This window comes from Amblyomma maculatum, chromosome 11 (assembly GCF_055883805.1).
Source record: "Amblyomma maculatum isolate TAMU_Amacu chromosome 11, ASM5588380v1, whole genome shotgun sequence".
Taxonomy (NCBI): Eukaryota; Metazoa; Arthropoda; class Arachnida; order Ixodida; family Ixodidae; genus Amblyomma; species Amblyomma maculatum.
The window spans coordinates 63,195,709-63,218,971 of record NC_139354.1 but is presented as its reverse complement, the minus strand read 5'-3'; the positions used below and the strand labels follow the sequence as shown (position 1 = coordinate 63,218,971).

The following is a 23,263-nucleotide window of genomic DNA, read 5'->3' as shown; positions in this document are numbered from 1 at the left end:
TCGAATGGGTCGGCGGAGCGGGCTGTGCAGAGAACAAAGACTGCACTATTCAATCAGTTGTTGGAGGACAGAGAAAAGGGAACTACAAGAACCTTGCAGCACAGAATAGACAATTTCCTATTTTGTTATAGAACAACGCCGCTCACATTCACCGGAAAGACTCCGGCTGAATTGTTCTTAAGAAGAAAGTTGCGAACCAGATTTTGCTTGTTGAGACCATAATTGACAAGTGCAATGACAGAGAAAAGCGAAAGGGTGAAACAGGCTGCAGATAAGCGTAGAGCGAAGCCACGATCCTTTGCTGCTGGGGACAGGGTACTAGTGCGTTCCGTGCGCGGTGATTCGGTGAACTGGCGTCCTGGAAAAATTACGCGTGTAAAGTCCCCCACTACGTACTTGGTTGTCATTGGAAACAAAGTGCGTTTTGTGCATGCTGATCATTTGCGATATTCTGTTCTTGATGATGAAAAACCAATTGCAAAAGAAATGTGCCTGCCACACGCATCAGAGATCGCCTCTCCTCCAATGCCTTCGGCGCAGCCTGCACCTCAGGTTGGACCCAGCCCACAGGATCAGTTGCCATCTGATAATGAACCTATTCCGTTAAGGCGGAGCAACAGGGAAAGGAGACCTCCGGAGCGTTGGGGCTATGACCGTTTTTGATCTAGTAGGGGAGGAAGTGTTGTGTCGGTATCTGGGGTGCGACACGTGCGTTTACTGTTGTGTGATAAGATATAATGGTATCACCATCTGTCTGTTCTGCGCATGTGTCAGGCTGCTGTGTGTGTATATATGCGTTTGTCATGCGCTGTACTGGGGGGGGGGGGGGGGAGTTTATTTCTAGCTGCCAATATGCAGCACTGTGAATAAAACTGTTTCTTCAAGCCTACGCCTACTTACTGTGGATGTAACAGAAACAGTGCTCAATTGTTTCAGGCACATCACACACCCGGCAATTTACAGAAGATACAATAATATTTTTTATATGGAGTCGTGTTAACAGGTAAAGCTTCGGTGTGTAATTTAAAAAAAAATGTTTTCGTGCAAGGAGAAATCTGCATTTTGCGCATCCTCTTTAACACATCATGACCCTTAAAGCCAAAGTGTACAGAACAATACAGTGCTTGCCAAAAAAGCATTGCTACCAAATTCTTGTATAGTATCTTGCGCGAAACAGAATATAAGTACTCATTCGAGAATTGCACTGTCAAAAACCTCACCGAAGCATAAACTTCCTGCATAAATCCTAGTAACTGCGGGCAATCAGTAAAATCTGAAGAAACCACTAAGTCGGGAAGCAGATTCATGAAATTAACTTGTAGGAATGCTCTAATAATCAGATGTGAACAATCACGAAAAAAAGAAACGGGCAACTAACTGCCTTACATACATTTGCCCTAAGCCGAGCCCCACTGCACAAACAGGTCTGAATAGGTTATCACGTCGAATCAGTTCAAAATTGGATGACCAAATCAACGTCGCAAATATGCGGTGAAAACGCTGGATGTAATGCCTAGCACAGTGGAGGACCTGAAGCACATAATAAAGTTTTGTCGCCAAAAACGTGTTGCAGGCCTGAGCCCGACCGAATATTGAAAGCAAATAAGGGACAAATGAATTAGCATAACGCTGGACGACTGGCACGTGCGGTTTCCAGTAATTTGCACTTGACTTAAAAGCGTGCAGTGGAATGCCTAGATATTTAGGGGGCACACATGACCATTCAACTCTTGCATATAGGGGTGGCGTTGAGCCCCATGAACCAAGCCAAAGGCCGGAACTCATGGACTGACTCATCTGAGCACCAGAAACAATGCCAAATTGTTCTATGCTGGATATAACTTTTTCTATGCTTGGTTTGTCAGTGCAGAAAAACGCACGATCATCCGCATACGCAAGCTCTTTAACCTCATTTCCCAGGAGAGGGAATCCATGGATACTACTGTTATGTAAAACACTCTGACAAAGTGCTACAAGTAAAGAGCAAAAAGCAGCGGAGACATCGGACAGCCTTGCTTCACAGAAGACTTGATTGGTACGGGGCTTGATAGGTGGCCATTTACAATTAGGCGAGTCGAACAATTTCTACAGCAAAGTTGCAGCCCCTTCAGTACTATAGGACCGAGGTTCGCTCATTCCAGAAGAACAACGAACTCGATCAAATGCTTTTGCGAGGTCGACCTGAAGTAAAGCAACCTGATCATGAGAGCAGGAGCACGATTCGAGGATTGTGCGCGCAATGTGTACATTACTTTGTATGGCACGGCCCCTCAAGCCGCACGTCTGGTGAGGACCAATGAGAACCGTCATTGCGAACTGTAGGCGATATGACTAAATTTTGGCGTAAATCTTGTAATCCACATTTGCCAGTGTGATTGGTCTATAGCCTTCCACTGAGCGTAAATTTTATTCTTCAGTACTCTTTAGAATTAGGACCGTGTGGAAGTTTGTAAAAGTCTCGGGAAGGGTTTCTAGATCAAAACTCATCACGAAGACATCTATCAGGATAGGAACAAGAACAGTTTTAAAAGCTTTGTAAAATTCAGGGGATGTGCCATCAGGAACAGGCGTTTTTGAGAGAGGTAATTGATCAATTGCCACTTCTACCTCTTGCTGCGTGCAAGAGCTACTAATTACAGAACAATCATCTTGTGATAAATGGGTCACCAAGGATGTGAAACGCGAGATAATGTCAGAATTTCTTACAGTAGGAGTGGCACTAAACAGCATCGAGTAATAATCCACGAGTGCGGATGTAACCTCATTCGTATTCGTAACCAATGTGCCATTATGCATTAATCCGGGAATCAGCTTTGCAGTCGCATGATGACGTTCAAGCAAAGCTTGCTGCATCGGCCATTCGCAGTGCAAAGCACGCTTGACACGAAATCAAATTAAGGCATCCCTGTATCGTTCCGCATCATGCCTTTGTAACTCCCTTTTGACACTAGCGATTTCGTCCGTATATGATCCAGGGGATTCACATTCTAGTTCATATAGGTTACACAGGTTTTTGTTAAGTGCCTCCGCCTGATGTTTCCTGTAGAATGATTTAATTGAGCCATGTCCAATTGCTAGCGCACGTACTTGCTGCTTGAACATTTCCCAAGCGGCGAACAATGGTAGATTTCTGGAAAAACAAGATTGGAGCAGTGAGCGCACACGAATGATAAATTCTTGGTCCTTTACCAGCAATGAGTTTAACTTCCAAAGTTCCCACTGCGGCCTAAACTTTGAATGGTCATGGGCTTTGAATGGGGCTACTACCATGCTATGATCAGAAAACGAAACACACAAACAAGCCAGCGGGAAACTAATGTACAAGATGCATAGATCCGGTCTAGACGAGCGTGAGAATGCCCCTGAATGTGGGTGAATGATCTAGAAGCACGGCAGGATGCCCTTGTATCAACCAGTCTCGCATCTTCCGTAACACGGAACAAAAGTTCCCCACTCCTGTCAATGCGTGTGTCTGGACTAGAACGATCTATGGTGTTGCAAACACAGTTGAAGTCGCCCATCAGCAAAAGATGTCGGTCACAGTCAAGTGAGCTGGCTATGTGTTCAAAAAATTTATGCGCTGTGTCATAGTATTGAAAGCATAAACAATAACTATCCACCATGGCTTCCTAAAGAGTAGAAGATCGCAACATATACACCGGCCCTCGGTGTTGATATTATAAGTTAGGCCAGAACAAGGCAGCGTCTTTCTCAGAAACAGAAAACAACCTGCCGACAAGTTCACAGCATGCGCAACAATGACATTAAAATCTGCCAAAAAGGGCTGTAGCGCCCTCTCGGTTTTCTCCTTTCTCTCTATCTTTGTCTCTTGCACTGCCACAATATCTAGACGCCTGCTATGCAAAAGTCAGCGAAGTTGCATCTGTCTCTGGCGAGACCTAAGACCCCGTACATTGAGAGTTGCAAGCACTATCTCTTCAGAGACCGCCATGGCGACAGCACATACTTTTGCCTACAATTCCATTTGGCTTTAGGAAGACGGCCAAGCTGCCCCGAACCACCGCTAGGCCTCCTAGACCGTGAACGCCAGTACTTCCCTTTGTGCTTCGACGCTCGACCGCGACGACGATGTTTGTTGCCAGCTTGATCGTCCTCCTCAATGAACTCGAGGCACATGATGCACGGCGTTTCAGGACTGGCTCGTCGGCAGCCGCGAGCCCGTCAGCCACAGGAACTGGGCCCTGGTCTAGACGTTGTTGCACAGCAACGGCCACAGGGGCCACAATATCCGCGGTGGCACTCGCTTGGTGTTCGCGAGCGAGTGGTGTATCTTCTGCGGTTGGCTCCTTGTCGGAAGCTTGACACATCTCGTCCAAGGCCTTAGACGCTGAGTTGTTCCAATTACCCTCGGACACATGAGCAGTATTTTGTTCCTCAGTAGCCTGTGGAGTAGCACTTGAGGACTTGGCCACAACGCCAGCAGGAAGGTCGTCAGACGCATCAATTATCTCAGACGCGTCCATAATGTGCTCCCGTAATGCATCGTCAGGAGGCCGGACTCGGTGCCGAACCTTGTCCGCGTATGTAATCACACACTCTTCCGCTGTGTGGCCGAAACGCCAGCAATCTTCGCAACGCGGCGTACGGCAGTTTCAACGAATGTGCCCTACACGGCTGCAGCGGAGGCAGAGAGGTGGTCAGCCAGGTATCAAAACGACGCTCTGCACTCCACACACAGTTAGCTGATGTGGAACGTCAACCAACGTTAACCCCTTCGGCTAGAGTCGAAGTCACATCTCGGCTGAGCGTCTTCATCTGTTCCATATCGGCAACTTTCCATTTTTCCCTCGAAATCGAGATGACTTTGCCATAATCTTGTAGAGCTTCACGAATAAAGGAGTTATCCAAATGTTCAGGCAGCCAGAGATGTTTCGCCTTTATCTCCTTCGGTTCCGGATCCACATCAACACAGCGGCGGTTCTTAACCAATTAATCTCCACATGAGACTAGTTTTGCTTTAGAGTGCGCCTATTTACATGTAACCATCCAGACATGCGACATTTGAAATTGTTTGATAGAGCTTATTCCAAATCCATCCCGTTCCAAAAGGGCGTCTCTGAAGTCTTGGGCACGGTAGAGGTGACCGGCGAAGTCAACATGCAGAAAAACAGAGTCGATGACAAGCTTGCCAGTTGGTTAGTTTGTTTATATTCGTCCTTTCCTATTGCTACTTTGCTGTTTCGCATTGCATCTTTTTATCAAGTGCGGTCGTCCTTCGACGATTGCCCTGTAAACACGTTGAACCTTTATTTTTTCTATCACCACAGATACGCATTATCATCTATCATTCAAACGTATCAGTTTTTTTGCACGTACACCTAAGAAGGTGCGAATATGTTACGTACTGGCTATTTTTTTCGCCGTCTTAGAGCGCATTTTTTCTTCTTCTACAGATATATTTCGTACAGAGCCGCTTGTCATATATCACATTTTTATTTCACATGCTGCCAGCGGAGCAGCGGCGGCAGTATTTCACTTCCCATCATGATTTTGCATATGCAAACCCTTAAATAAACATCGCTGTTGATATGCAGCTATCAATGAATAGTTTGGTGGGCGGCGAGGGGGGTTTTGAGTTATGCTCGAGCATACTTATGTTCATGTGGAAAGGCGAATTTATACCCTGCATTTCCGCATTGCAGACTCGTCATCAGTTAAAGATATGAACTTGCGCCATAAGGTTGGAAGACGTGCAGCGATTGTTGATTGTAATTACTACATGCGCTCGCAGGAGCGCATGCAGATCGAAATGAAAAATAAACTTTCATGTTCGATTCACCCAAATTTGAAAAAGGCTTTCTTGTTTTTAATTCTTGATTCAATTTAGCTGGGACACCGCATGCGTATATCAAACTTTGCTTTTCGACCTTTAATAAACAAATCCTGATTAAGGAGCCCATCTAACTCCTCTATTATGGTACACAGGCCCTATTCACGACTCCGATAACTCCTAATATATATCCCACATGTGATATACAGGAGCTAAAGGAGTCTGCAAAGGAGAAACAGGACCTATATGCATATCCTGAGCGTCCACCTACTAGGCTTACATGCTTCTTTATGTGTCCTTTATGCCCCATTTCGGCTCCTGCGTACTCCAATATTATTTCATACAGGACCTATTAAAACCGCAAATAGGTTTTTTCAATAGGGAAATGAAGAAAGGAACAGCGTCTCGCTCGAGGGCACTCTCAAGATGCAGCTAGACGAACGTGTAGCGCGTCTCTTGAATTGTCCCCAACAGGTGACGACTCAGAATGGATTGTAATGAACGCTTTGAACAGTGAAGTCTCTTTCTCGACGTGTTCAATCAGCCAAAAAGAACGTAGGTATGAAACTAGGCGGTAACGATGCGTTCAGAAAACAAAAGAAGAGTGGCAGCAGAACTATAACGTAGCCATGCTATTATTACTTTCACAACCAAACCGGACTTAACTGAAGCTAATCCCTAGATAAGCTTTTTCAAAAAAATATGCTGTTGTATTTTTTAAAATATTGGCACTCTGGAATATGTACCCATACGCAACCTGAAAAATAAATTTCAACATTCCTGTAGGATTGAAAAGAGGAATAATGTTTGAAAACATAGCCCTTAATTTCCAGTGGAAATACGTGTAACCTAGCCACTGAAATAATGCTAGGATAATTGCGACACTAAAAAGTGACATATGCTTTAATGTGCCAAGCACCAACACTATTGTGAGACAAAAGCTTAATAAGGTGCCTGTAATAAATTTCATTTTGACAGCTTTATCGTCCTACGTTGCGGCTATGTATTCTGTTTGAAAGCAGGTGACATATTTCTGTTCTCAGAAATTAACATTACGCGCTGACTAAGTTGGATACCTTTTAGGGTATTTTTTCTTAGTGAAGTGTCGTGGTTTCCTGCACGAGGAACCTTGCACAGATGCTCTCACAGTCTATGGACAGTATTATAACACATTTCATACGTAGGTCATGCAAGTACCCTGCACGGCTGTACACCCAAGTACCAGAAAATAGAAGCATGACAAAAGCTTTTTTTTTTCTTAAGGACATAGCGATAAGGGCGAAATGAATGCTGCACAATAAGCATTATATTCTCGAACAATAAATTAATACTTCAAGCGTAAAGAACAAATATTCTTTAGCCCTCACTGTAGCACTGCTGCTATAGCTGTTTTTTTTTTTTGCTACCAAAGAAGAAATGTTTGGTCAGTGCTTTTTTCTTAGCTTTGACATGAGTACAGCTATTCCCACAGGTGGTACTTCGCTTGCTTCAGTATAAATATGCTCAACGAAGCAGAACTGTGTAGAAGGCAAAATGAAAGCATCGGTGGCGGTGATCATTTTTTTGTTCATTGCCCTATGCAGTGCACGAAGGCCTCAGAGATACGGTAAGTATGCAGCTTTAAAGCAACTGGATGGGATGTTGTATTGTTGAGCAGCTGACTGCATATTTTGAAAAAAGCTTTGTATATTTCAGATATCAGGAAAATGTTCGTAGTCACTGCGTTTCCGGCTGCTGCTGCTATGGATGTTCAAGTTTTGAATGGCGTTGCTTGAAAGTTGGTCCCAATATATTAAAATGCAGAAATTACAGTAATCTGAAACTTTTTAACAGTCTTAAATTTCGCGCGCTCGAGCACAATCTAAAAACCTTGCACGTCTTCGTAAATTTGCACCTCTTCGCCGTTATTAAAGCGATGCATTGCAACCAATTCTTAAAGTCATGGTGTCATGATGCACATAATGAAATAAATTGCACTCTTGGAAGAAATAACTGAAAAACGTTTGTATATTGGTGTATATAGACATACAACATGTAGACTGCTTACCCGAACAGAGCACGAAGGAAGGGGATAAATGCGCACCAGAACCGGTAAAATGCAAGAAATAAAGGTGCTGCTAGCTAGAAACCAGTATATATATTTTTTTTAACTAAAATATAGTAGAGACTCTAAATGACTGAGTGCTTTGCGACTTTCTTTCGAAACATTTCTTGTTACCCTTATCTAAAACACACACGGAGTAATAATGAGGAGATACTTTCAATATCTACATTCTTAGATATAAAATGCATTGCTTGAAATTTCGGTGCCACACGAAGGCGGTAAGGGACGTAAGAGCGAAAGCCTGGTGAGAATATCGTTTGTACCGTCAACTGAAATCAAACTAAGCTATAAATAACAGCCCAACTATTCCCATGAAATAGTTACCACCAAGAGAAAAACCTGAGCACGAAATAGAAGGAGGCTCAATGGATCATTTACGAACTATTCAATAATTTTCACGAGATAGAGAAACACACGAACGCTAAATAAATATTTTAGCCTTAAATGCTGAAGAAATGCTAAACTACGTTATTCTAGCGTCCAGCGGGCTGATGGACAGAATAAAGACCTGTTGCGTGCGCTTGCTGACTACGTAACGGCAAATGAAGTACAATCTAACGAGGTAAGCATTATGATAGAAAAATCTCAGCCCTGTCTTGTCTTTAAGGAAACATGGAGACAAAGATAGACCACTTCAGTTATGGCATTTAACGATTATCCGGTTTATACATAAATGATAAAAGCACTCAGATAGCTTTTACGAGTCATCTAACCTCCCTTCTGGAATGCCTGCAATTTCTGTCTTAAGGGTTCACAAGACATATTTGGTTCACTAAAGGAAAAAAAACAGTATTTATTTTTCTTCTTTGTGATTGTTTTCATAAGCCAAAATTGTGCTTTCCTTGCTACAAATGGGCAGCTGGGAACATACATGTTTCCCTATTGGTTAACCTTGATTTTCGCAACTATGAGCTGTGTAATCTTCAGGAAAACATCTAGCCTCACATTTGCCTGAGCATTCCTGGGTTTTTCGCTTTTCACTGCCGTTATATAGTGATGTAGTTATTTTCTCTGGTTCAAAAACATTTGCAGGGATTATCTATATTAAGGCTACGATAGCACGACACCACAAAAAGCTCCCGTTTCTGCTGTAAATGTGGCGCCATCTGGAAGCCTTTAGGGCAAATGGCTGATGTTTACCTATGGCCTCCGAGATGAGCGACGATGGAACGGGGCGCTTGATTGCGGAGACAACGGGTTTGTGAAGCCATCTGGGAGCCGCCGCATCAAATGGCGTATGTCTTACCGCCTTTGAACGTCGTTATATTGTGGGAAGGTACTCGGCACAATACCTTCCCGTCTAAGACGTTCTGCTATTCAACCTGAGTGCCTGCGATTTATTTCGACCGGTTGGAATCTGTTGCAATGATTCTTAGTGTGAAAACACTACAAGAGGCCGTGAGCAGCCACTGTTACTCAGGCTACATCACTGTCTTTGTTGGCGAACTGAAAAGACCCGTGGGAGAGCTCGTGCGTAGGAGCCGTTATACCATACTTGGTTTGAATTAGGCACGCTATGCCCCGCAATTGTAACCTCTCTAACAGCTTAGCCAATCAGAGTGACCACACAAACAAGATTCGGCGAGACGGTTCTTCCGCTTGATCGGTGTTAGCGATGGCGCAACTGCTTTCGCACTGAACGTCTTTTATGTCAGTACATAACGTGGCGACCGCTGTACCCTGAAGGAAGCGTATAGTCATCAAGAAAATGAAAATGCGGAAGATTGTTATGGGGAAAGTCGACAGCAAAACCTAAATGGCTGATACTTTGGCGTCAATGTTTAGCCACAGACGCCTGACGCCTTTTTATAACGGTATAACTTTCTTCGACACTACTTCAGATGGTATTTTTCCACGTAAAGCACTGCTACGAAAATTCGAACAAGTGTGCCGAAACAGTCGTTTACCTCTCTGCTTTTCAGATGTCAGATGCAATGGTAGGCGAATTTCAGCTCCGACTGGCAGATGCAATCGTTTGACATTTGTGTTTGACCCCCGAAGCCGGCGTTGCTACCGCACGTGCAGTCCTAGAGGGACTTTCCGTTCCAAAGAGACATGCGATTCAGTGTGCCGCAGTGGTAGGTATGATTGTAGCGTTCTCTTCAGCATTGTGTGCATTTGTAAACGTTTTTACTGAACATTATTTCCTGAAATGTGACCGCTAGGATTTTAATGAAACTCGCGGTTACTGCAACAGAAATCTTCAAAAAGAATGTTCTGCGAAAGTTTGTAATTTTGTTCAATAAGAATAATATAACTAAAAGTATTTTTCCCGTTCACCAAATAATTATCAGTAACACAATGTAGCGCTAAAAAAAAAGCAGGTAATTAACGGTGGGACGCCTTCCCACGTAGCGGTGTAAAAGGTACACTTCCAAGTCAAACAAAAAGCTTGAAGCCTGTCTGCCTCCTTTGCAGTCCTGTGTTTGAAGCACGAGGGCTTATCACGACCTCCCAGCTGCAAAATAGATGCGTGTCTTGCAAACCGACGTGCGACAGGAAGCAGAGGCAAGCATAAAAATCACATTAGCAGGTGGCAAACGAAGTTTAGAGCACAATACAAGGGTGAACAATATGCAAATGTACGGGCAGCGTATCATTGTTCTCAAAAATGCGAATCTCATTATATTTAAGCATAAAGAAAGACTTGTACAGCTAATAACTAACTGAAGAAAAAGTAGAAAATGTATATGTTGCGGTACTGCAGAGACGAACACCTGGGGTGGTATGAGAACGGTGCTATTTTACGAACCGAACAGAATATGGGAAGTGTACCTCTGCTCCCAAATTTAATACAGCGAACGCAACATTCCTACTGTTTTGATCGCGAAATGAATACTGGTAGCATAGAATTGAACAGAAATCAAATGCGTGTATCAATACCTGCTGCACGTCTACTAAACGAACAACAGGCATGCTACGGTGCCTCAGCGGTTATCGCGCTCGGCTGCTGAATCCAAGAATGTGGGCTTGAGCCCCAGCCGTGGCGGCCGCTTTTCGATGGAGGCGATATGCAAGGGGCCCGGGCGCTGTGTGATGTCAGTGCAGGTTAAAGAGCCTGATATTGTAGAAATTTTCAGGAGCCTTCCACATTGCGCCCCTAATTGTTAGAGTCACTTTTGGACGTTGAACCTAATAAACTAAACTAAACCAAACTAAAACGGTAACTGAAGCAGCTGGCGACGCTGTGGTATTGTGTAATTGATTGAAGATAAATGTATAGCAGTTTAGAAGTTCGAATTTAAACTCCACCAAATAGACATAATATGGATCTGAATAAGCGCCAAGTTACACTTATAGGAAAGTTCCGTTATCTTTCTCATGGCGGAAGAAAATATTTCCCGCACCTCAAGACATGACACGGGCGACAGCTCACATCGCCTACAGCCTTCTAGATAAAGCAAAAAAGAACGCTCGTATGCTTGAGTAAGCCTTGCCGAAAGGTCCAGTTTTAAGAAAGATGTCTCACCATTACAAACGCTTCGCCACGAATGGACTGCTTAGCGGCACTCAATCCTTCAACGTGCGCATAACTTCATAATTAAGGTGAGCTGCATTGGTTGGGCTCCGTTTCAAGAAATATCGATTTAGAAATGAGGCCTGGCTTTAGTCAATCAGCATGCAAGTTGATCGAATTGTTTTCGAACACTTCACGTATTTCATTCTGTTTATGGATGTATCAAAATATTTTCTTTGTTTTGGGGGTTGCGGTTGTTTGTTTGTTGCGACTTAGGCTATGATAGACGCCGAGAGGAAGTATGGCGATCTATATGACGGGCGCCGCGTGCCTCTAGTGAGGAGGACCTCACCAGAGAATAGAGGGTGAAGCATGAAGGCGCCTAGTGCGAACAGGAATAATAAATATCAGTCTTTGTTTGGGATTCATTTCACTCGGTAGCTCATTCCTGGGCTGCTCTAGCTTCCCGACAAGGATTCTGAAACGCTCGACCACCTGGGGTTCTTTAACGTGCGCTGACATCGTACAGCCCACAGGCGCCTTGCTATTTGCCCCCCTCAAAAAGCGGCCGCAACGGCCAGGATTCAATCCTGCATCGTTGCGCGTAGACGTGAAGTGCCCTAACTGCTGTACCAGTAAAGGTGAGTTATCAAAATATGTTGTTCTTTAAATCACATAATTTAATAAAAGAATATATAGTAATATTCTTGTCACTAACTGGCCTGGCAACAAAGCTGTAGCAACATCTGCGCCTTCATTGCAGCACATTTTCTGAAGTTCTTTAAAAAGACTTTTTTCGTCAAAGCTCTCGCAGTACAGACAGTTTCGCACAAAGAATCAAACTCTGGAGGAGCACCAACCTATAGACATGTGCTGTTGCGTGTGAGCGGCCAAGCCCGAGTTTGTATTTAGGCACTAAATAAACCTATCCTTCCTGATTTGTCGATTATATTGAGTGGCAAGCGTGAAGCATCTATGCAAAGCAGGCCCTCAACACTTTATTGCCGCTAAGTTGACATTTCTTAGTTAAACTTGTGCTTATACAACAAATTGGAGTTCGCACTCTGAAGAAAGCAGCTTTGCGGCGTCCTGCCTGCGTCACAAAACTGTCGAATTGTAGTAATAATGAAGGCTTACCTGCTAAGTTCACTTTTGAGATTGTCAAACTTTCACTAGACTCGTGATGTAGCTTCGCACTCTATTGGCAGGTGGTCTGGATGTCACATGGCCGAGAGATTATTGATCGGCGTGGCTTAAGACGTCCTGACTACTTCGAATGGCGGGGTTTCTGGAGGTTCCTGATACAATAAATCGAAGCGCAAGCTCATTACAGCGATATCACTGAGTACTTCAAAAGTGGCAAAGAAATTTGGCGAAGACATTTAAGCTGGATTCTAATCGCATTCCTTGGGTTACTGCACGAACGTACCATCTCAGTACCACCATGGGGTACCGGATCAGTCAGATTGTTCCGAGGTGTAATGCGAGAGCATTATGCATAAGATGAAAGCCCTGCATAACAGGAAGGTAATTCTTTGATAGAGTGAGGAGGACTCACTAGTCTTTCTAAGAAGACCTGATGAGAGTCACTTCTACTTACCCTTGCTACTTGGCACACCTAATAACAATTATTTCCTAACTAAAAATCATCACTTGGCAGCAATACAGAATGATAATTAGCAATGCTTTCCTATAATACTTTAAGCATGCTAATGTATTGCCTATATTTTACTTTTGACTTCTGACTGAGTGCTTGTAAATTTTCGTACTGGGTTAAAAATTGATAATTCGGCACCTATTCAAGAGAAAATCGCCAAATCAGTGCGTCGCCAAAACTGCTCCTTCCCTTACCCTTCCTTCCACTGTGTGATAGTGTAGACAAACACAACGCAAATGCGCAACACTGCGATGCGCCTTTCCTGAAAGGGATACTTGCGGTGCTGGATCTAAACTGCAGCTGTGTAGGTAGCACCTACCACTTCGGAGTGGAACAATTGTTACAGCGCTTGATTGCTGTGCCCAAGGATGCGGGATCGAATCTTGGTCTTGGCGGCCGCGTTTTAATGGGGGCAAAAAGCAATGCGCCCGGAATGATGTCAGTGCAGGTTTAAAAACTTTTGGTGGTCAAAGTTTCCGGAGTCCTCCACTACTGCGTCTCTATAGCCAGAGTTGTTTTGAGCCATTAAGCCCCACAAACCAAGCCAAACCTGCCACTTGCACAGAACATGCATTATAAGCGCAAAAAGGCTGAATTTAAAAGCACATAGTATACTCTCTGTAGGTATCTAACTAATTTCTTAATGACCGGCAAATTCAAGCCCACGCATTGAAAGCATGAAACTATTGATTCCAAATACAGCTTTTTTAACGGTTTTGTGCGTTAATAATACGCCATGATGCAAGAGTATGGTACGAAATGTCGCAGATGTATTTACCCTTTCAGGAATTATTTGCGGTAGGCACCTAAGGTTTGTGCCACTCTAGGTAGTGTTTTTTGGTGTTCCTCAAACGTAAAGGTTGTAACCATGTGAAAATTGAGCACCCAAACAATGCCTGCTAAACCAAATAAACCAAACTATAAGCTCGGTTGGCTGAATCCAGAGTCACGCTAAAATTTCTTGTTGCGCGCACCAAAGCTACTTTAAGGTGACGGTGATAATGTTATATAACGTGCTGCTAAGCTATACATGTTTATAAAACAAATGCTTGTTTCTTTTTTCCAGTAAAAGTCTGCAATGCTCCTCGCCCGTTAGCATACTGCGCGGGTACTCTTTACTACGTGTACTACTACGACCCTCGGAGTGGTCAATGTTATCGAACCCGAAGCTGCACTTTTAGCGGAAACAATTTTCCTGATCGAAGAGAGTGTGAAAAAACCTGCATGAAATGTAAGTATATAAAACGTAATTTGCAAAGATGTCACAGAAAAGATGCGAAATATCGCTGGTAATTAGAATCATTGCACAGTCTTGCTAAACTGTTCCGCTAGACGCACCGCTAAGAACTGAAGTGAACTCTAGTGCTTGAGTTCCGGGCTTGACAAAAAAGTAGGCCGAACTGTTTCCGAAGATTCCAGCCATATGCTCTGAAACTTTAAACATTTAAGTACGGGATGTTCGACTCCTATTTCGACAGTTACTCTCCGCCATGCAGTTGAGATTAGATGCCCCGTCGGCGATCCCTTCTTCAGCATAGTTCATTGAACTAACGGCCATTAACGCAAATCGAATTATTTTTATTCAAGGGCATGTACACCCAATAAAGTGTTTAGTTAGACCCAAGTGCGAACCTACTGCTTAGTCTGACGCTGCTGTTTAAACTGCGTGGAATATGACGCTTTGAATTTGCTGGGACCCAGCTATGTTTCAGTGGTTCAACATCCACCAAAGTATGTTGCCAATTCTCTAATAAGCTTCAATGCCGCCGACATTTCAACGTGAACTAAACAATAATTTTTGAAAAACCTTCGACCATGTAGATGTGGCCTTGTGCATTTCTAAGCTGCTCGGATTACTCGGCGAATGTCATAAACGTGTTATTCAATAGATAGCCTTACCACCACGAACATAGGAATCGAGAAATCGTGATGTCTGGGTGGAAGGTCAACAAGACAAGTCATGTCAGTCAAAATCATGGCCTCAAATAATAAGACCCTCTTCTGAAGCAGAACCAGGCTTACCAACGAGGTTTTCCAGTGGTATGTTGAGGAAATGAAGCTACTCGCCCGTGACGCCGACGGCTATCTGGTCGATGAAGCCAAACTGAGATTTTATTGTGTAACATCATTGCTGTAGTCGTTGTTGGTCTCCTGCAAGGCCCACTAACCACTATCAACGTACTCGTCACGGAATCGTAATCTAAAACCTGCGCTGCCAGAACAACTTCTAATGAATCTCTTTTTTTCTAAACCCCCGCAGTAGGAGTGCAATAGTAAGGGCGCTCGGCTGCTGTGCCCAAAGATGTGGGATGAACTCCCTGCCATGGTAGTCGCTTTCCGATGGAGACGAAAAGCAAGGCGTCTCTGTGTTGCTCGATGCCAGTGCCGTTAAAGAAGCCCAAGTGCTCAAAATTCCCGAAGCCCTCTACTACGGTGTTTCTTATGACCCGAGTAGCTTTAGGCCGTTAAAGGATGTAAACCATACACACCAATCTTCTCATTAAGCCATCCCAGCTGGCCGAGCGCTAATAAAGAAAACTTTAGAGAGATTCGTTTTTCAAATCATGCAGGAAGAGCCGCGCCTTACATGCCCAGGCGGCACGTCCTCAAGCTGTGGTGAAGGAAGACGTAATAAGCTAATATTTGTCGAACCAGCCAAAAAAATTCGCCATGGCAACAATATTTAGAAATTTATCTGCCCCGACATACGTGTTATTGCTAATATTATTTCAAATTCCATTCTAATTTGGTGCTGGCCTTTCGTTTATCCGGATCCTAAGCATCGAACGCTTAGCATACCAATGTGCAAAAATTTAATCGAAAACACAAGAAACAGAACCCATCGTTGGGAAAAAAGCCAGTCAGCATTAGAACGCGATTCAACATTTTGGTTTTCGTGTAGTTTTAAATTTATTATTCAAGTGCTCAAGAATAAAATACAGAATGTTTGGGAGATGTATTAAAATATAAACATATATAAAAAGTTTCAAATTTCACAGCTAAATTAACAGAATGCTGTTAAAGGTATTAGTATATGGATGACCATATTGATGATGAAAAATTTGGAGGAGGCTTAAGCTTCGCCTTCAAGAGTGGAACGCGATAGCGTTATTGCACCTCGTTCGCACCGCCCACTCATTCGCTCGGTATGCTCTTGAGTCACACAAAGACAGTTTTCATACTCAACACTTCTAAGTGCACTGTACAACTTTTTTCTAATTATTTGTTCAAACAAGTGCTTCTCACAATCTACATTATCGCGCTGTGTTGTGCACACTACAACGTTTCTTGCTCCCGTGTTCCTTTAGCGTTCACACGCACTGAGTATGTCGGTCAGTCACACATCGCAGGGGAGGCTTTCCCAGCAGAAGCGCTACGGCGCAGCGATCACGTCAGAGGCGTCCGGCATCAGACGCTGCACCTAGCAATCGCGCTGTGAGCGGAAAGAGGAGCCGCGTCGCCTAAACACCACTGTTCGAGTGACGCACGCTGGATGTTGGAAGGGGAGAGAGCGAGAAAACTTATTAAACGCAAGGGTATTGGGGCATCCTCGCACCGGTACCCGCGCGGCCCGAAGGGGAGAAGCGGGTGAGCGAAGATAGTGATCTAAAGAAAGGAAAGACGCTTGATTCTACAACCCGTGAGGGTGCACGGCGAAACGTCAGGGGCTAGTGGCGCGCCACGTGTCGGGGCAGCGCCGCACATTGCGAGGAGGGGTTCTTCTGTGTATGCCGCAAGATGGCTCTGCATGGGCGCAGAGCGCAGAAGAAATGTAGCGGAAACGTACTTCGCTACTCGTGTAACTGCGACTTCTGTAAGTAACATGCTCATAATAGGGAACCCAAGCTCAAGTTTCGCCGCGCGATGGCAGCGCCGCATTCCTGGCATGGTGGCGAAATGTGAAACGATGGGACTTTGCCGGAGCAGACGCTCCGCTAGCTTCCTGTGCACGTGCGGCGATCGAGTTGCGCCTTGCAGTTATTTGGCGATACAAAAACGCTTCTGCTGATGCGAAGCGGAGGTACTAAGTAGCATTGTGTCATGGGTAGCCACAATAGTAGGCGAAGCGCCAAAAGACGAGGCTCACGTGTGGAACTTTGCAGATTTCATTGGAAGCGTTTCCGCAAGACCTGTTTTCCAACCGCATGACAGCATTCTGAGAAGTCTCGCGTTCTTTGTGGAAACGAAAAGGGCCAACTTTCCCCTTCTCCATAAACTCAGAAATGTTTGACAGTTGACAACGACGTCTTAAAGAGGCATCAAAAGAGTACAATGGTTTAACACCATCTATACGAAGTGAAGGGGGTGGAGGATTATCCTGCTCTTCGCTCCGCGCGTGTCTTGCTTTGCCGATTTTCTGTGCTGTCTCCCTGCTTTGCGAGTGCTCTGAAAGCAACCAAATCAACAGATATCCAGCGTGCGATGTCCGCGACCGATAATGATGTGTGAATGTGCCCTACGACCAAGAAAATATCTAGGAACGAGGCCTTTTTTCTTGGGGGGGGGGGGGGGGAACATGCTTGGCTGAGCCGCTTTTACAGATTTCCGCAAATTGGCCAATAAATGAACCAACATTATTGTTATTCATAACCAAGATATTTTGGAAGTGCAATACAAAAGCGATCCTTGTTATGGCTCGGTTGACACTACTCGCACGGAGCACCCTACTCGCGTCACAGGTTTCGTAAATGCAAACCAAATATAAACAAAGCACAACCATTCAGTAAGAACCGACATAAAGCACGATTGTAGTACAAGCTTGGATCTCACCTTCCTTCCGAGCCAGCCAGCCGGTTATGTCGCGTGCAGCGCGCGGAGCACGCATGTGCTTTTGAGACTGCTAGCGTTCGTGCCAATCCAATCCTTTAAAGAAACGTCTCCTTGGGACTATAGCTTATTCTTCTACTGCAAGATTTGCTTTAGTAACATCGTAATAATAAAAGCAAAACTGTATGTAGATCTCATGCTACAGGCCAAAACGATAATCAACAAGTGAGCAACTTTATCTCAGAGTACTGATAATACTTCCGCAGTTTTTAAACATGTTGTATACGACGATATAGTTGCATAGCTCACTTACCTCGAGATAGACTTCCCACGTTTTCGCTAACTTGGGAAACGCATTCACAATCAATATTTACTCATCGCCGTCTGTCGTCTGCTCTACAGTGCAGACGTGAATAAACATTTTCTCGCCTATAATTACGTTTCCTCCATGGAAATACGCGGCAGGTTGTCCAATAATCAAGACGGAATGCAGGCTGCATGTTACGATGCGCCTGCGGGGGCGCGTCAGGGCGCGTGCTCGTTCGAGAGAAAGCGCGCGGCGCACGTCGCGAAGGCAGCGAGCCGAGCCGGAGGCGTCCCAGTCTGTTTTTCTGCCACAGATGGCGTTGCCCATCAGGAGCAGCAGCGCCTCCCAGCGATGCTTTGGGAGCCTATTACCGATATACACCGCAGTATAACGTTCTACGGCACGTTTCTAAGGCAACACCGCATTCACTAGAAGCGCTTTTGTACCACTTTCAAGCATCGAACTCTTGGCCGAGTGGAAAGAGGAGACGATTGAACACGTGTTTCTCGAATGCTGGGATGCCGTATATTTATGGGACGTGCTCCAGAGGACGCTTAAAAAAGAACTACCCATAAGCCCACATGGTATCCGATTCTTGCAGTAGAAGCGAACAATGATACACCGTTGGATCTTTTGATGCTACTGGCTCTCCACAGCATATGGAAAAGCAGAATGGCTGTAGAGCACGGTGACGTCGATGCACGTTCAGCGAGACAGCTCTTTAGAGAGAGCATACGGGCATATGTGGACGAACAGAAAGCTTTAAAACTAGAGCCAGAAGGGTTAGTTAGTTTTGAAGGGTTGTCACATATGAGGAATTTTTAAGCCGACAACTTCAGCTAAGGAAGGCTGAGGCTTTTAGTCAATGCTTGACCTTTTATTTTGTCATGTTATTGATGTCACATGTATCTTTTTTCTGTACGTCCTCGGTCAGGAAATAAAGAAAAAAAACTCGTGGCTGAGTGGTAGCGTCTCCGTCTCACACTCCGGAGACCCTGGTTCGATTCCCACCCAGCCCATCTTGGAAGTTGCTTTTTATTTATGAAGTGCATGCCGGGATTTATCGCTCACGGCCAACGCCGCCGACGACACCGGCTTTTCTGCGACACCAGCTCCTTAACGCTACCGCGTTAAAACACTAAAGCCTCAGTTGGGAAGGCATATCGCCGAACAATATGTGAATGGCGCCAAGGCGCGTTCCCGTTCAAACCCTAGCCATAGCTCTTCAAACTTCACGCATGTCCAATGAACGAGATCTAAAGTCCACAGAGGATGTGGTCGGTGTAGGTGCAACTTGTGCGAATGCAAAGTTTTGTTAGCTTTATTTCAGAAAACGAATACAAATAGCACAAGAATGGCGTAATCGCAGCGCCTCCCACACGTTTGCGTGTGAAAATAGCCGATTATTGGGTGCCTGGAGAAGGCTCGGTCGATTTGGTTGTGCCAGCATCTTTCATTGCCTAGTTCCCGTAAAATAACAACCCCATAAACAGGATTGGCAGGCGGCGCAGTGGCTCCCGCAAGACCGCGTGAAGAAGAATACTGAAATATGCATCTAAAAGTGTACATCCCTCATTCCTCAGCGAATTGGCCCGGAGTCAGCATAATACTAATAAAGCGTCTGTCCAACGCATTTACTAGTGTCTGTTTGCCCAACCAGAGAACGCACACAGTGGCTCCTCAGAAGACCAGCAGTGTCGATCGAACTTGTGGCAAGCTGTACTCCTCTAAACCAGACTCTTCCGAGAGAAGTATTATTCGTGGCAAACGAGAACGAAAAATAACTCGACCACAGCAGGGAAGACTACAAAGGAAAAAGTGACCATTTTACGGAATGCTTTATTAAATATTTAAAAATGCAGTACATGCACAAGAAGGGGAAGCTACAAAGAAAACAAGAACTTGATGATGCGGAACTAGGGGTGCTCAGTGAAAGCAAGCCTCAGTAACCTTCACCCTCGCACATTTAGATATGTAGATGACTCTGACTTTCACAAAAATTGCCAATTCAAGATGTGCTTTGCTAAAATTGTAAATGTGTTAAAAAGGCCACTGAGCTGTCTTCAGTACCAAACAGCGGAAAGAGAAAATGCCCGTTTTTCACTCTGGGCTTTCACTCTTTGAGGGATCATCTTAGTAGGCGTTTTATTGCCAGGTGTTTCGCTGATGAATTACACTTCTGCTAAATAAAAAGCCGTTACATATAGGGTAGCCGTTTCTTATCTGACATAAGGCCTTGCGAAATAAAGTCTGCATAACGATCAGAAAGCTTTTCATGAACAAATTGCTAGCCTGAGAGCGTCAGGGTTACCACAAGCTGCCCTCTCAAGCTTGCGTTAGGCTGGCTAGTTCCATGAGGTCCCACACTATTTAAAAAAAGCACTAGTGTGAAAACGAAAGGTAGCCATAATCTCATACATACCCACAACTTCTGATTGGCAAAAACAAGCACTTAGGCTTGATGATCATGATGATAATGCTGATGTTGTCTCCGCCTGTCCAAATTTGTTCTTCTTTGTGCGGCCATCCAAAAACAGGCGGAAGCCACATTCCGTTCAGCCTGTAAATTTTCCGGCGTCAGACATGTCAACAGATACTTTGAATGCTACAAAAATTGTCTACGAAATTCCATTGACCTGTGGCCAAGTTTGCATTAGAAAAACCAACAGTCGCCTAAATTTTTAATCATGACGCAGATGAAGTAATTCAACAAATTCACCAATACCCTGACAGACCACTGTCGGGATTGGAAATGACGCATTTGAAGCGGTATTATAAAATAACGCATCAATGCGTACAGCAGTAACATAGGTACACATTTAACGAGAAACAATAAAATTGGTGAGTCATGAATGAATTATGGATATCTTTTGCATCCTTCATACATAAGTCGATTATAGGGAATTTGACCTTTGCCGCAGAAAGAGAATTTAGGGGCCACAAGGTCCACCTTTCAGATTAGGGCACAAGAGCGCTCGTGCTTCCTTCCTGGATCTCCTTCTGATAGATTGAAGTTGGGCTCGTTTAGTCAATAATTTCAGCATTTTGCCTCTAATATCACAAACATTCACATTAGCATGCAGACGTTGGTCCCGATAACTTAACGACCAAGCCCGTCAAATGCCAAGTTCGCATTATATATGCAATACAAACATACAAGCGTAGTCGAGAAATACGTACTGTGCCTGACAAGTGATCAGAGTCCCAGTGGGTTAAGTTTCTAGCTTATCTCCCATCATCAAAAGCTAGCTGATGATATTACCACGCCAACGCCCATAACGTAAACGCCGCACTTTTAGAGGAGCAATGCATTTAAAATATCGCATTAAAAATAAACAACATTAAATGTGTAAAACAAAGCTAACAAAATATAAAAAGAGGAAAAATACTTGCGTGCCTATGCCGTTGTTCGCGTACCGATCAAAGTCCGGAGAAAACTTATTGCTGCAGCGGTAATGTTTTCTGAATTTTAGCTTAAAGTGTAAATAGGGAATTGTAAGCTTCAGAATATATATTTTGACGGCCTAATTATGCAGCCCTCCAAAATGGTTTTCAGTATTGTGAAAGTATAAATTTATGAAATGTAAACCAGAAGGCACACCATATGGTTTTCCGGAAATTACTTCGCTAAAGCACATCCAGATTAAAGTATGAGGAAAATTGTTGCTCAAAACCTTAATGTTATTAAACGGCAAACGATATCTTAGAGAGACCGTCAGCACTTTTGTTATCAACTAAGACCAATATATCAGTTTATTTTCTGACTTTCCATTTGTTCATGAAGCTTCATGCTTCCTACACTTGCAAAAACAATCTTGTAGGGTTATCTCGAAAATTTGTGTCGAAACCCGGTAGCACCAACGCATTATAGTGCATAAGGTGAGTAGCATAATAGATGTTTCAATTTAGAGCTCAGGCATTTCCATGACTACGTAGTTTGTCTGATGACTGTCTTGTAACCGAAAAGTATTACCGGCAGTATCCTGGTTCTGAAAACAATTTCAGAAGCGCCTTTGGTAGGAAGAAAATCTAATGTGCCTCTTGTGAAGCATCCGTCACTTAAAGGGTGGCGAGTTTCTGCCTACTGTCAACTTCTAGATCATGTCGACTACTGCATGGTTTCTGATTACTAAACCCGCAATAAGTGCACCACTACATAAAACATGCTCTGCTCCATCTCAGGCTCTTAAAGCATTGTGCTTTATAGGGGGAAGTAAATGGAGCTTCTTGAAATATTTTGGTTGAGTTGAGGATGCATAAAATCTAGGCAATGTGAAAATGGGTCAAGAACAAAATTTAAGGATATTTTATTGGCCGGTGTGACGCACTTCAACATCGTTCGCATGATAAGGATGGGGCTTCAGGATTGGGTTTGACTCTTCGAGGCTGCAGGCAATGAGATGCCATGACCTTTAGGGTCCTAATGCAGTCTAGTTATAAAATGCGATTGTTTTTGTTTTATCTACAAATTATTAGATTGTGTAACACTATACGAGCAAGACTATTAATTGCTTACCTGAGTGAAACGCATTTAGTTGTGTGTATCACTGTCGTCAGATTGTATGCACAGTCCTCTCTATCCTACGGTGATGAGTTTCAGCCAAACTTCATCAACAGGGCGACATCAGCCGAAGCCTGTGATGGTAGGTGACAACTGGGTCCATTCACGTGGCAGTGGAAACAACCGGCTGTAGATCAGCACGTTCTCGCGGCATATCTCCATACGGTAAGTCGAACATAATAGAAGCTACTGTCTTCGTGATCACAATGATGCACCTGCAGCCTATATTAAAGCAGAATGTGTCCTGTCAGGGAAGGAGACACAACTAACCTAAGCGTATCATAAACCATACTTATATGTAGCTGTATATGAATGCTTTACTAAACAAAAGTTTGTCAGATGTGCCTCAGTAAAACTGTGCCAACTCAAAATTTCTATAGCAAATTAACTGAGGTACGTCTGCATATTCTAGGCTATATACATCACACTAGTCGGTCCGCTCTTGTTTTATAAGTTCCATGCTTTTTCGTCTGCCATGAATGCACTACCTCTTTACTCGAGGTGAACGAGCGAAGTGTGCACATGCTACATGAAATCTTTTTTCATATCAAAACTGGCCTTCAAATATTTCAGTTTCCTCTATCTTACTGTACCGCATAGCACATTTCCGCTGCACATG

The 23,263-nt window shown here is 44.0% G+C and overlaps 1 long non-coding RNA gene across 1 annotated transcript; it reads left to right on the top strand.

Annotated features, from left to right (window-relative positions):
• The first annotated feature begins 7,324 nt into the window (after positions 1 to 7,324).
• On the top strand, positions 7,325 to 22,772 carry LOC146173963 (uncharacterized). The gene is made up of 4 exons (XR_014702260.1): positions 7,325 to 7,397; positions 9,818 to 9,973; positions 14,076 to 14,240; positions 22,701 to 22,772. It is a non-coding gene; the product is annotated as an uncharacterized LOC146173963 (long non-coding RNA).
• Positions 22,773 to 23,263: the final 491 nt, after the last annotated feature.